The sequence below is a fragment of the Musca domestica genome, unplaced genomic scaffold (genome assembly GCF_030504385.1).
Source record: "Musca domestica strain aabys unplaced genomic scaffold, Musca_domestica.polishedcontigs.V.1.1 483, whole genome shotgun sequence".
Taxonomy (NCBI): Eukaryota; Metazoa; Arthropoda; class Insecta; order Diptera; family Muscidae; genus Musca; species Musca domestica.
In genome coordinates, this window is record NW_026712341.1 from 28,637 (window position 1) to 35,795 (window position 7,159).

The following is a 7,159-nucleotide window of genomic DNA, read 5'->3' on the forward strand; positions in this document are numbered from 1 at the left end:
AATAGCCCTTTTTTAAAACGCTCATAACTCCTTAAATATTGACATTTCGGGGTTTTTAGCATCATTTTGTTGGCAGTTATTTAAAGTTAGAAAATAGCCTTTTTTAAAACGCTCATAACTCCTTAAATATTGACATTTCGGGGTTTTTAGCATCGTTTTGATTGCAGTTATTTAAAGTTAGAAAATAGCCTTTTTTAAAACGCTCATAACTCCTTAAATATTGACATTTCGGGGTTTTTAGCATCGTTTTGATTGCAGTTATTTAAAGTTAGAAAATAACCTTTTTTAAAACGCTCATAACTCCTTAAATATTGACATTTCGGGGTTTTTAGCATCATTTTGATGGCAGTTTTTTAAAGTTAGAAAATAGCCTTTTTTAAAACGCTCATAACTTCTTAAATATTGACATTTCGGGGTTTTTAGCATCGTTTTGATTGCAGTTATTTAAAGTTAGAAAATAGCGTATTTTCAAACGCTCATAACTCCTTTAATATTGACATTTCGGGGTTTTTAGCATCGTTTTGATTGCAGTTATTTAAAGTTAGAAAATAGCGTATTTTCAAACGCTCATAACTCCTTAAATATTGACATTTCGGGGCTTTTAGCATCGTTTTGATTGCAGTTATTTAAAGTTAGAAAACATCCTTTTTTAAAACGCTCATAGCTCCTTAAATATTGACATTTCGGGGTTTCTAGCATCGTTTTGATTGCAGTTATTTAAAGTTAGACAATAGCCTTTTTTAAAACGCTCATAACTCCTTAAATATTGACATTTCGGGGTTTTTAGCATCGTTTTGATTGTAGTTATTTAAAGTTAGAAAATTGCCTTTTTTAAAACGCTCATAACTCCTTAAATATTGACATTTCGGGGTTTTTAGCATCGTTTTGATTGCAGTTATTTAAAGTTAGAAAATAGCCTTTTTTAAAACGCTCATAACTCCTTAAATATTGACATTTTGGGGTTTTTAGCATCGTTTTGATTGCAGTTATTTAAAGTTAGAAAATAGCGTATTTTCAAACGCTCATAACTCCTTAAATATTGACATTTCGGGGCTTTTAGCATCGTTTTGATTGCAGTTATTTAAAGTTAGAAAACATCCTTTTTTAAAACGCTCATAGCTCCTTAAATATTGACATTTCGGGGTTTCTAGCATCGTTTTGATTGCAGTTATTTAAAGTTAGAAAATAGCCTTTTTTAAAACGCTCATAACTCCTTAAATATTGACATTTTGGGGTTTTTAGCATCGATTTGATTGCAGTTATTTAAAGTTAGAAAATAGCCTTTTTTAAAACGCTCATAACTCCTTAAATATTGACATTTCGGGGTTTTTAGCATTGTTTTGATTGCAGTTATTTAAAGTTAGAAAATAGCCTTTTTTAAAACGCTCATAACTCCTTAAATATTGACATTTCGGGGTTTTTAGCATCGTTTTGATTGCAGTTATTTAAAGTTAGAAAATAGCCTTTTTTGAAACGCTCATAACTCCTTAAATATTGACATTTCGGGGTTTTTAGCATCGTTTTGATTGCAGTTATTTAAAGTTAGAAAATAGCCTTTTTTAAAACACTCATAACTCCTTAAATATTGACATTTCGGGGTTTTTAGCATCGTTTTGATTGCAGTTATTTAAAGTTAGAAAATAGCCTTTTTTAAAACGCTCATATCTCCTTAAATATTGACATTTCGGGGTTTTTAGCATCGTTTTGATTGCAGTTATTTAAAGTTAGAAAATAGCCTTTTTTTAAAACGCTCATAACTCCTTAAATATTGACATTTCGGGGTTTTTAGCATCGTTTTGATTGCAGTTATTTAAATTTAGAAAATAGCCTTTTTGAAAACGCTCATAACTCCTTAAATATTGACATTTCGGGGTTTTTAGCATGGTTTTGATTGCAGTTATTTAAAGTTAGAAAATAGCCTTTTTAAAACGCTCATAACTCCTTAGATATTGACATTTCGGGGTTTTTAGCATCATTTTGATTGCAGTTATTTAAAGTTAGAAAATAGCCTTTTTTAAAACGCTCATAACTCCTTAAATATTGACATTTCGGGGTTTTTAGCATCATTTTGATTGCAGTTATTTAAAGTTAGAAAATAGCCTTTTTTAAAACGCTCATAACTCCTTAAATATTGACATTTCGGGGTTTTTAGCATCATTTTGATTGCAGTTATTTAAAGTTAGAAAATAGCCTTTTTTAAAACGCTCATAACTCCTTAAATATTGACATTTCGGGGTTTTTAGCATCGTTTTGATTGCAGTTATTTAAAGTTAGAAAATAGCCTTTTTTAAAACGCTCATAACTCCTTAAATATTGACATTTCGGGGTTTTTAGCATCGTTTTGATTGCAGTTATTTAAAGTTAGAAAATAGCCTTTTTTAAAACGCTCATAACTCCTTAAATATTGACATTTCGGGGTTTTTAGCATCATTTTGATTGCAGTTATTTAAAGTTAGAAAATAGCCTTTTTTAAAACGCTCATAACTCCTTAAATATTGACATTTCGGGATTTTTAGCATTGTTTTGATTGCAGTTATTTAAAGTTAGAAAATAGCCTTTTTTAAAACGCTCATAACTCCTTAAATATTGACATTTCGGGGTTTTTAGCATCGTTTTGATTGCAGTTATTTAAAGTTAGAAAATAGCCTTTTTTGAAACGCTCATAACTCCTTAAATATTGACATTTCGGGGTTTTTAGCATCGTTTTGATTGCAGTTATTTAAAGTTAGAAAATAGCCTTTTTTAAAACACTCATAACTCCTTAAATATTGACATTTCGGGGTTTTTAGCATCGTTTTGATTGCAGTTATTTAAAGTTAGAAAATAGCCTTTTTTAAAACGCTCATATCTCCTTAAATATTGACATTTCGGGGTTTTTAGCATCGTTTTGATTGCAGTTATTTAAAGTTAGAAAATAGCCTTTTTTAAAACGCTCATAACTCCTTAAATATTGACATTTCGGGGTTTTTAGCATCGTTTTGATTGCAGTTATTTAAATTTAGAAAATAGCCTTTTTGAAAACGCTCATAACTCCTTAAATATTGACATTTCGGGGTTTTTAGCATGGTTTTGATTGCAGTTATTTAAAGTTAGAAAATAGCCTTTTTAAAACGCTCATAACTCCTTAGATATTGACATTTCGGGGTTTTTAGCATCATTTTGATTGCAGTTATTTAAAGTTAGAAAATAGCCTTTTTTAAAACGCTCATAACTCCTTAAATATTGACATTTCGGGGTTTTTAGCATCATTTTGATTGCAGTTATTTAAAGTTAGAAAATAGCCTTTTTTAAAACGCTCATAACTCCTTAAATATTGACATTTCGGGGTTTTTAGCATCATTTTGATTGCAGTTATTTAAAGTTAGAAAATAGCCTTTTTTAAAACGCTCATAACTCCTTAAATATTGACATTTCGGGGTTTTTAGCATCATTTTGATTGCAGTTATTTAAAGTTAGAAAATAGCCTTTTTTAAAACGCTCATAACTCCTTAAATATTGACATTTCGGGGTTTTTAGCATCATTTTGATTGCAGTTATTTAAAGTTAGGAAATAGCCTTTTTTAAAACGCTCATAACTCCTTAAATATTGACATTTCGGGGTTTTTAGCATCATTTTGATTGCAGTTATTTAAAGTTAGAAAATAGACTTTTTTAAAACGCTCATAACTCCTTAGATATTGACATTTCGGGGTTTTTAGCATGGTTTTGATTGCAGTTATTTAAAGTTAGAAAATAGCCTTTTTAAAACGCTCATAACTCCTTAGATATTGACATTTCGGGGTTTTTAGCATCATTTTGATTGCAGTTATTTAAAGTTAGAAAATAGCCTTTTTTAAAACGGTCATAACTCCTTAAATATTGACTTTTCGGGGTTTTTAGCATCATTTTGATTGCAGTTATTTAAAATTAGAAAATAGCCTTTTTTAAAATGCTCATAACTCCTTAAATATCAGGTTGAAAAATGAACGATACTGATTTTATTTATGATTTTCTTGTCAGTATATGTTCGCTTGCTGCTGCAATAAAGAATGAAATCCTTCTCTGACATCTGCAGCTGCTTTCAACTGCGTGGAAGGGGAATTCGCCTGCACCGAGGCCTCTTCAAATATACCACCGGACATCTTAATTTTTTAATTACAAAGTCGTTTTTCTTTTGCACAACCTTTTCTTTTGTACAAAACAAACATTTAATTTCTGTATTTCAAAGAAACCTCTCTTTAAAGGTCACCACCACAAAAAAGCTTTAATTTAATTCCATTTCATTTTAATTCCATTTCATTTCAGGTACAAAAGAACTCACTCAAAAGACTTGAAGTCTTCAAGAGAGAGAAAGAAAAAAATTATACAATATTATTTCAAAACCCTACTACCCTGCCACAATACCGGCAACAATTGTTTGTCCAACTTACTTTTTGGTCTTAAATACTTGGGGTTTTTTTACGCCGGTGTGTGTTTTGCATTTACCCAAAAAAGATGTTGAAATATCATCTTGAACAAAGCCTTGCCGTCCTGAAGATGAATAACAACGTCCAAGAAGATGCTTATCGTTTTTGCGCGGACTTTACAGTGGCATTTTATTTGTGTGTTACTAATGTTGCTCTTCGAGAGGACAAGACCTTGTTGAAATGGTGTGTGTTGTGTATTCTTTCGTTCCTCTTCTTCCAGCTTGGTTTTGTCGAAGCAAATACCCTTGTTGCTTCATTTCGGGTACTTTGGTTATGTTGAGTTGGTTGGGTTTGTTGGTTTTGGTTATCCCCATCTCATCGGATTGGTTAGTTGCCGACAACGTACTAGATTGTTGGGTTTGGCGTGGCTTGGTTTGGTTGGGTCTGGCCGAACATTTGTTGCTGCTGCCTTTGCTGCTACAATTCTGTTTTTATGTTTCGCTGTTCAATTGAAACTCAAGTGGCAATTCATTTGCGCTTAATTTCTGACGCTTTGTTATGCGCTTTAACAGATGGACATAAATACTCTTGAGATAAAAATGATTTCCATTTCCATTTACTTGGCTGCCATTTGATTGCTATTCTCGGTGTGTTTCTCTTTCACTTTCTATAGTTGTTTGCAAATTTTTCGTGTCATTGTTGTATGTTTTCGTTTTTTAATGAGTGACTTGTTGTAACTGGTACAGCAAATAAGGTAGGCATTACAGAGGTTTGTTTTGATGGATTAATAAATCGGTCTTTTCAGACGGATTTGATTCAAACTTCCCCTACTAGACCACGGATCTCCATACATTCTTCACTTTTATACCTCTCATCGTGCATAATATGAAGGAATTATATTTTTTTTCTAACCGTCTGCATCTTATACAAATAATCATTTAGGACCCTAAAGAGTATATTTTCTTGATCAGCCTGAAAATATGATCATCTGTCGTAATCGCTTTAGCTTATGAAGGATTTGTTTCAAATTCATATTTTGTATGAAAGCTATAATTAATAGAAAGAGGAATATACGATGTATTATAGCCGCCCATATGAGCTCTTAGAGAGTTCTTCCACTCTGTACCCACACAAAGGATCGAAATTCTGAACAATTACACCTCTTATAAAATGTGATGTAAGAGTCCGATTGTCTTCAAATTTCACACATCCCAATATTTATATCAACGCAAGGTCTGGTGTTAAGATGGAATATATTGGTCCACTGCTTTTGATACCTCCACCACAAAAGTTCGAAATTTCCAAATTTATATTTTCCGCACAGAAAGAGAAACGATAATCCGATTTTTCTCCAACTATGCAAATCTTAATATTTGCGTTTGTGCAATGTCAGGTGCGAAAATGGACAATATCAGTCCGCTCCATCAAGTACCTCCCCCACAAAGGGTCAACATTTTGAATAATTATAACTCTTGTAAAATATGATGTAAGCGTCCGATTGTCTTCAAATTAGACACATCCCAATATTTTTATTAATCCAAGGTCTGGTGTCAAGATGGAATATCTCGGTTCACTCCTTTTTCCTCCCCCACAAAAGGTCGAAATTTTGAATATCCAGTATGCTCATAAAACGCGAAATTAACATCTGATTCCATTCAGACTTGGTACATCCTAATATTTCTATGAACACAAGATCTGTTATTAGGATGGTAGGGATCGGACCCATCCTTCTGGTACCACCTCCACAAAGGGCAATTTTTTTGAATATCCATGAATATCCAAAAGCGATTATAAAATCCGAAATAAGCTTTCGGTTCTCTTCATATTTCACACATCCCATTATTTCTGCTTATGCAAGATCTGCTGATAAGATGGGTTATATCGGGCCACTTATTCAAGTACCTCCACCACAAAGGGTCAAAATTTTGAATATCCATGAAGATCATAAAAAGCGAAATTAACATTCGATTCCATTCATACTTAGCACATCTCAATATTTCCACCAACGCAAGATCTGGTGTAAAGATGCTGTAGATCGGACCATTTCTTCTGGTACTTCCCCACATAGGGTTCAAGATCTTGAATAACAAAACGCTCAAAGAAAATTATATAAGTATCCAACTCTCCTCAAAATTAACATATACAAACATTCTTGCACACAAAATCTCATGTGGAGATGTTATATAACTGCGAACTCCTTCTGGTTTCTCACCAAGAAAAGGTCACAATGGTCAATACTTTTGTCTGCCATAACTTGCAAAACAAATCGGCGATACTTTACAATTTCTTATATCTAATTATTTCTCTCAACTAGAGAATTGGATATAAAAGTTCAAGTTTTTTGTAATTATACCCTACAACATTATATTATAAGTTAGAATGGGGCCTGCACATAGGAACGTCCGTCTGTCCATGTTAATTTGTAATCACATTACAGGTCACAATTATGGCCCGATCCTTGCGAAATTGAAAATGGAGGTGGGTTAGGGTCAAAATAGAACCCTATTGCTTTTGGAGATGATCGCATAATATTTAGGGGTTGAAATGGACCAAAAACTGAAAAATTTCTTGATTTTTCAGTTGCTCTACCGGTCGCAATTATAGACCAATCGACGTGGAAATTAGTGTGGCGCTAGAACTGGGGTCTGGGCGGAAGCCTTTCAATTTTCCAGTAAATTGCGATTATTTTTAATCACGGCGAAACCAAAAATATACGAAAAGGTCAATTCTGACCGTTACGTAGATGCCAATAATAAATATATCTGACATATATA